This window comes from Grampus griseus, assembly GCF_964374135.1.
Source record: "Grampus griseus genome assembly, chromosome: X".
NCBI lineage: Eukaryota > Metazoa > Chordata > Mammalia > Artiodactyla > Delphinidae > Grampus > Grampus griseus.
In genome coordinates, this window is record NC_138999.1 from 76,360,181 (window position 1) to 76,368,671 (window position 8,491).

General features: G+C 41.7%; 1 pseudogene across 1 annotated transcript; it reads left to right on the top strand.

Annotated features, from left to right (window-relative positions):
• The first annotated feature begins 229 nt into the window (after positions 1-229).
• LOC309817557 (C-terminal-binding protein 2-like) lies at positions 230-6,876 on the top strand (annotated as a pseudogene). Its single transcript has 2 exons — positions 230-1,367; positions 6,679-6,876. The product of its transcript is annotated as a C-terminal-binding protein 2-like (transcript).
• The last annotated feature ends 1,615 nt before the right edge of the window (positions 6,877-8,491 follow it).

The window sequence follows — 8,491 nt, forward strand, 5'->3', positions numbered from 1 at the left end:
CTTCTGAATCAGAGATGTGCAAAATTCGATAAGGATTGGTCCATGTGGGGCTTCCCTGGTGGCACAGTGGTTGAGAGTCCACCTGCCGATGCAGGAGACACAGGTTCATGCCCTGGTCTGGGAAGATCCCACATGCCGTGGAGCAGCTAGGATCCATGGCTGCTGAGCCTGCGTGTCTGGAGCCTGTGCTCCGCAACGTGAGAGACCACAACAGTGAGAGGCCTGCGTAATGCAAAAAAAAAAAAAAAAAAAAAGATTGGTCCTTGTGGATAAGCACAAAGTCAAGTGAAAGCAATTGGACAGAATTTGTGAAGGTATCCACCCCCAAATCATGAATGGCCTCTTCACCCCCACCCCCTGATGGCATTGTTCAACTGCAGAGACTGCACCAAGGATATACTGATCCTGAAAGACCTGGCCTTTTGTGATGCACAGTCCACTCAAGAGATCCACAAGAAGGTTTTAAACAAGGCTGTCGGTCCATTGATGTCACCACAGCATCACCTTTACCACGGAGGACCTGGAGAAACTCAAGGCCCTGAGAGTGATCATGTGGGTTAGGCAGCACTTATGACAACATCCACATCAAGGCTGCGGGCGAGCTCAGGATTGCCGTGTGCAACTTCCCTTCCACGGCAATGGAAGAGATGGCCAATTCCAGCATTTGCCACATCCTCAGTTTGTACTAGTGGAACATATGACTGTGCCAGGTGCTGTGGGAAGGTGCATGGGTACAGAGCATCCAGCAGATTCAGGAGGTTGTCTCTGGAGCAGCCCGCATCCTTAGGAAGATGCTGAGCCTCATCCGCTTTAGTTGTGCAGACCAAGGGGTTGCTGTTTGAGCCAAAACCTATGGATTAATCTTCACATTTTATGATCCCTACATGCAGGATGGGATAGAGCTCTCCCTAGGTGTACAGAGGGTCTACACCCTGCAGGACTTACTGTATCAGAGCAACTGCAACTCCTTGCACTGTAGTCATAATGAACATAACCATCACCTCATCAGTGTCTTTACTATAAAGCAGATGAGGCAAGGTGCATTCAGAGTGTATGCGGTCTGATGTGGACTGGTGGATGAGAAAGCATTAGACCAAGACCTCAAGGAAGGCAAGATATGAGGGGTGGACCTCAACATTCATGAATCACAGCCTTCAGCTTTGCTCATGTTTCCTTAAGAAATGCACCCTAATCTCATTTGTATGCCCTACATGGCACAGTATAGTGAGCAAGCCTCACTAGAGCTGAGGGAAGCCACTGCCACCAACATCCGCCTGGCAATCACAAGTTGCATCCAAGAAAACTTAAGAAACTGTTTGAACAAGGAATTCTTTATCACAACAGCTCCCTGGTGAATAATAGATCAGCAAGCAGAAGCAAGAAGAACTACAATCCTGCAGCCTGTGGAACAAAAACCACATTCACAGAAAGACAGACAATATTAAAAGACAGAGGGCTATGTACCAGAAGAAGGAACAAGATAAAACCCCAGAAAAACAACTAAATGAAGTGGAGATAGGCAACCTTCCAGAAAAAGAATTCAGAAAAATGATAGTGAAAATGATCCAGGACCACAGAAAAACAATGGAGGCAAAGCTCGAGAAGATGCAAGCAATGTTGAACAAAGACCTAGAAGAATTAAAGAACAAACACACAGAGATGAACAATACAATACCTGAAATGAAAACTACACTACAAGGAATCAATAGCAGAATAACTGAGGCAGAAGAACAGATAAGTGACCTGGAAGACAGAATGGTGGAATTCACTGCTGTGGAACAGAATAAAGAAAAAAGAATGGAAAGAAATGAAGACAGCCTAAGAGACCTCTGGGAAAACATTAAACACAACAACATTTACATTATAGGGGTCCCAGAAAGAGAAGAGAGAGAGAAAGGACCAGAGAAAATATTTGAAGAGATTATAGTTGAAAACGTCCCTAACAAAGGAAAGGAAATAGCCACCCAAATCCAGGAAGTGCAGCAAATCCCATACAGGATAAACCCAAGGAGAAACATGCTGAGACAATAGTAATCAAACTGGTAGAAATTAAAGACAAAGAAAAATTATTGAAAGCAGCAAGGGAAAAACGAAAAATAACATACAATGGAATTCCCATAAGGTTAACAGCTGATTTCTCAGCAGAAACTCTACAAGCCAGAAGGGAGTGGCATGATATACTTAAAGTAATGAAAGGGAAGAATGTACAACCAAGATTACTCTACCCAGCAAGGATCTCATTCAGATTCAATGGAGAAATCAAAAGCTTTGCAGACAAGCAAAAGCTAAGAGAATTCAGCACCACCAAACCAGCTCTACAACAAATGCTAAAGGAACTTCTCTAGTCAGGAAACACAAGAGAAGAAAACGATCTACAAAAACAAACCGCAAACAATTAACAAAATGGTCATAGCAACAAACATATCGATAATTACCTTAAATGTGAATGGATTAAATGCTCCAACCAAAAGACACAGGCTTGCTGAATGGATACAAAATCAAGACCCATCTGTATGCTGTCTACAAGAGACCCACTTCAGACCTAGGGACACATACAAACTGAAAGTGAGGGGATGGAAAAAGATTTCCATGCAAATGGAAATCAAAAGAAAGCTGGAGTAGCTATACTCATATCAGATTAAATAGATGTAAAAAAAAAAAAAGAATGTTACGGGCTTCCCTGGTGGCGCAGTGGTTGAGAGTCCGCCTGCCGATGCAGGGGACGCGGGTTCATGCCCCGGTCCGGGAGGATCCCACATGCCACGGAGCAGCTGGGCCTGTGAGCCGTGGCCGCTGAGCCTGCAGGTCCGGAGCCTGTGCTCCGCAACGGGAGGGGCCACAACAGTGAGAGGCCCACATACCGCAAAAAAAAAAAATGTTACATGAGACAAGGAAGGACACTACATAATGATCAATGGATCAATCCAAGAAGAAGATGCAACAATTATAAATATATATGCACCCAACATTGGAGCACCTCAACACATAAGACAACTGCTAACAGCTATAAAAGAAGAAATCGAAAGTAACACAATAATAGTGGGGGACTTTAACACCTCACTTACACCAATGGACAGATCATCCAAAGTGAAAATAAATAAGGAAAGAGAAACTTTAAATGACACAATAGACCGGATATATTTAATTGATATTTATAGGACATTCCATACAAAACAGCAGATTACACTTTCTTCTCAAGTGTGCATGGAACATTCTCCAGGATAGATCACATCTGGGTCACAAACCAAGCCTCAGTAAACTTTAAAAAATTGAAATCATATGAAGAATCTTTTCTGACCACAATGCTATGAGAATAGAAATGAATTACAGGGAATAAACGTAAAAAACACAAACACATGAAGGCTAAACAATACGTTACTAAACAACCAAGAGATCACTGAAGAAATCAAAGAGGAAAACAAAAAATACCTAGAGACAAATGACAATGAAAACACGATGATCCAGAACCTATGAGATGCAGCAAAAGCAGTTCTAAGAGAGAAGTTTATAGCCATACAAGCCTATCTCAAGAAAAAAGAAAAATCTCAAATAAACAATCAAACCTTATACCTAAAGGAACTAGAGAAAGAAGAACAAACAAAACCCAAACTTGGCAGAAGGAAAGAAATCATAAAGCTGAGAGCAGAAATAAATGAAATAGAAACAAAGAAAACAATAGCAAAGATCAATAAAACTAAAAGCTGGTTCTTTGAGAAGATAAACAAAATTGATAAACCACTAGCCAGACTCAGCAAGAAAAAGAGGGAGAGGACTCAAATCAATAAAATTAGAAATGAAAAAGGATAAGTTACAAAAGACACTGCAGAAATACAAAGCATCCTAAGAGACTACTACAAGCAACTCTATGCCAATAAAATGAACAACCTGGAAGAAATGGACAAATTCTTAGAAAGGTATAACCTTCCAAGACCAAACCAGGAAGAAACAGAAAATATGAACAGACCAATCATAAATAATGAAATTGAAACTGTGATTAAACATCTTCCAACAAACAACAGTCCAGGACCAGATGGCTTCACATGTGAATTCTATCAAACATTAAGAGAAGAGCTAACATCCATCCTTCTAAACTCTTGAAAAAAATTGCAGAGGAAGGAACACTCCCAAACTCATTCTATGAGGCCATAATCACACTGATATCAAGACCAGACAAAGACACTACAAAAAAAGAAAATTACAGGCCAATATCACTGATGAATATAGATGCAAAAATTCTCAACAAAATACTAGCAAACAGAATCCAACAACACAGTAAAAGGACCATACACCATGATCAAGTGCAATTTATCCCAGGGATGCAAGGATTCTTCAATATGCGCATATCAATCAATGTGATACACCATATTAACAAATTGAGGAATAAAAACCATATGATCATCTCAATAGATGCAGAAAAACCTTCTGACAACATTCAACACCGATTTATGATAAAAAAATCTCCAGGAAGTAGGCATAGAGTGATGCTACCTCAACATTATGAAGGCCATATACGACAAACCCACAGCAAACATCATTCTCAATGGTGAAAAACTGAAAGCATTTCCTCTAAGATCAGGAACGAGACAAGGATGTCCACTCTCACCACTATTATTCAACATAATTTTGGACGTCCTAGCCACAGCAATCAGAGAATAAAAAGAAATAAAAGGAATACAAATTTAAAAGAAGAAGTAAAAGGATGTCACTGTTTGCAGTTGACATGATATTATACATAGAGAATCCTAGAAATGCCACCAGAAAACTACTAGAGTTAATCAATGAATTTGGTAATGTTTCAGGATAAAAAATTAATGCACAGAAATCTCTTGCATTCCTATACACTAATGATGAAAAATCTGAAAAACTAATTATGGAAACACTCCCATTTACCACTGCAACAAAAAGAATAATATACCTAGGAATAAACCTACCTAGGGAAATAAGAGACCTGTATGCAGAAAATTATAAGACACTGATGAAAGAAATTAAAGATGAAACCAACAGATGGAGAGATACACTATTTTCTTAGATTGGAAGAATCAATATTGTGAAAATGACTATACTACCTAAAGCAATCTACAGATTCAATGCAATCCCTATCAAATTACCAATGGGATTTTTTACGGAACTAGAACAAATCATCTTAAAATTTGTATGTAGACACCAAAGACCCCGAATAGCCAAAGGAGTCTTGAGGGAAAAAAACGGAGCTGGGGGAAATCACACTCTCTGACTTCAGACTATACTACAAAGCTACAGTAATCAAGACAATATGGTACTGACACAAAAACAGAAATATAGATCAATGGAACAAGACAGAAAGTCCAGAGATAACCCCAGGCACCTGTGGTCAACAAATAGATGACAAAGGAGGCAAAGATATACAATGGAGAAAAGACACTCTCTTCAATAAGTGGTGCTGGGAAAACTGGACAGGTACATGTAAAAGAATGAAATTAGAAGACTCCCTGACATCATACACAAAAATAAACTCAAAATGGATTCTAGACATAAATGTAAGACCAGACACTATAAAACTCTTAGAGGAAAACATAGGAAGAACACTCTTTGACATAAATTACAGCAAGATCTTTTTAGATCCACCTCCTAGGGTAATGGAAATAAGAGCAAAAATAAACAAATGTGAACTAATGAAACAAAATCTTTTGCACAGCAAAGGAAGCCATAAACAAGACAAAAAAACCCTCACAATGGGAGAAAACATTTGCAAACAAATCAATGGACAAAGAATTAATCTCCAAAATATATAAACAGCTCATGCAGCTAAATATTAATGAAATAAATAACCCAATACAAAAATGGGCAGAAGACCTAAATAGACATTTCTCCAAAGAAGACATACAGATGGCCAAGAAGCACATGAAAAGCTGCTCAACATCACTAATTATTAGATAAATGCAAATCAAAACTACAATGAGGTATCACCTCACAACAGTTAGGATGGGCATCATCAGAAAATCTAGAAACAACAAATGCTGGAGAGGGTGTGGAGAAAAGGGAACCCTCTTGCACTGTTGGTGGGAATGTAAATTGATACAGCCACTATGGAAAACAGTATGGAGGTGCCTTAAAAACTAAATATAGAATTACCATATGATCCAGCAAACCCACTACTGCGCATATACCCAGAGAAAACCATAATTGAAAAAGACACATGCACCCCAATGTTCATTGCAGCACTATTTACAATAGCCTGGTCATGGAAGCAACCTAAATGCTGATCAACAGATGAATGGATAAAGAAGATGTGGTACATATATACAATGGAATATTACTCAGCTATAAAAAAGAAAGAAATTGAGTCATTTGTTGAGACGTGGATTGATCTAGAGACTGTCATACAGAGTGAAGGAAGTCAGAAAGAGAAAAACAAATATCGCATATTAATGCATGTATGTGGAACCTAGAGAAATGGTACAGATGAACTGGTTTCTAGGACAGAAGTTGAGACACAGATGTAGAGAACAAACATATGGACACCATGGGGGCAAAGTCAAGGTGGATTGGGGATGGTGGTGTGCTGAATTTGGTGATTGCAATTGACATGTATACCCTGATGTGTATAAAATTGATGACTTATAAGAACCTGCAGTATAAAAAAACAACAACAAAAAACAGCTAATACTAAAATAATAATAATAATAAATAATAGATCAGCAAGCAATTCATGCAGAGCTCAATGGTGCCACATACAGATACCCACCAAGCATCCTGGCCATGGCTCTGCGAGGACTTCCTGCAGCCATGGAAGGGACTATCCTTGGAGAAATCCCAGTGACGTATAACCTCCTCACACTGGCACACCCTTCTCAAGCTCCCTCTTACAACCCGCCCACAATACATGGGGACAATTGAGAATTCCGTAATGAGGAATAGCATAGAATGACGAAAGGTAATCATTCAGATACACTTGGGACCAAGAGACAGTCAAAAATAGATGAATAGAAAAGGAATGTGACAGTCTTTTTAACTGTTTCTGGATATTTGCATCATGGGTTGCAGTGTTAAAACTACAAAAGAGCTAGAGGCCAAGAGGTGGGAAAACTGAATATGTGGTCTGCTTACTGAGGCACTGAAAAAGACTAGGATGTGATTTATTAAGGACCAACTTCTGTTATTGTGTGTTGTTTTTTTATCTGTGCATCAAATCACAAAAAATAAATAGATTTTTTTTCTCTTTATCAGTCCCTTGGTCACAGCAGGTCCAGAACACCTGGCTCTAGAATGTTGCCTTAAGAGTTCCAAACATCAGGACGAGGGTAAGATGGCGGAAGAGTAACACGCAGAGATCACCTTCCTCCCCACAGATACACCAGAAATACATCTACACGTGGAAGAACTCCTACAGAACACCTACTGAACGCTGGCAGAGGACGTCAGACCTCCCAAATGGCAAGAAACTACCCACGTACCTGGGTAGGGCAAAAGAAAAAAACAAAAAACAGAGACAAAAGAATAGGGACGGGACCTGCCCCAGTGGGAGGGAGCTGTGAAGGAGGAAAAGTTTCCACACACTAGGAAGCCCCTTTGAGGGCAGAGACTGCGTGTGGCGGATGGAGGGAGCTTCGGGGCTCTGGAAAGGAGCACAGCAAGAGGGGTGTGGAGGGCAAAGTGGGAAGATTCCTGCACAGAGGATCGGTGCCGACCGGCACTCACCAGCCCAAGAGGCTTGTCTGCTCACACACCAGGGCAGGCGGGGCTGCGAACTGAGGCTCGGGCTTTGGTCGGAGCAAAGGGAGAGGACAGGGGTTGGCGGAGTGAACACAGCATGAAGGGGTTAGTGCACCACAGCTAGCCGGGAGGAAGTACAGGAAAAGGTCTGGAACTGCCGAAGAGGCAAGAGACTTTTTCTTCCCTCTTTGTTTCCTGGTGCGCGAGGACAGGGGATTAAGAGGGCTGCTTAAAGGAGCTCCAGAGAAGGGCGAGAGCCCCGGCTAAAAGTATGGGCCCCAGAGACGGGCAGGAGACACTAAGGCTGCTGCTGCCACCAAGAAGCCTGTGTGCGAGCACAGGTCACTATCCACACCACCCTTCTGGGGAGGCTGTGCAGCACGCCACTGCCAGGTTCCCGGGATCCAGGGACAACTACCCCAGGAGAACACATGGCAAGCCACAGGCTGGTGCAACATCACGCCGGCCTCTGCCACCGCCGGCTCACCCCGCACTCCGTGCCCCTCCCTCCCCCGATCTGAGTGAGCCAGAGCCCCCGAATCAGCGGCTCCTTTAACCCCGTCCTGTCTGATCGGAAAAACAGAGGCCCTCCAGCGACCTACAGGCAGAGGCAAGGCCAAATCCAAATCTGAGCCCCTGGGAGATGTGAGAACAAAGAAGTGAAAGGGAAATCTCTCCCAGCAGCCCCAGAAGCAACGCATTGTAGCTCCACAATCAACTTGATGTACCCTGCATCTATGGAATACATGAATAGACAGTGAATCTTCCCATATTGAGGAGTTGGACTTTGAGAGCAAGA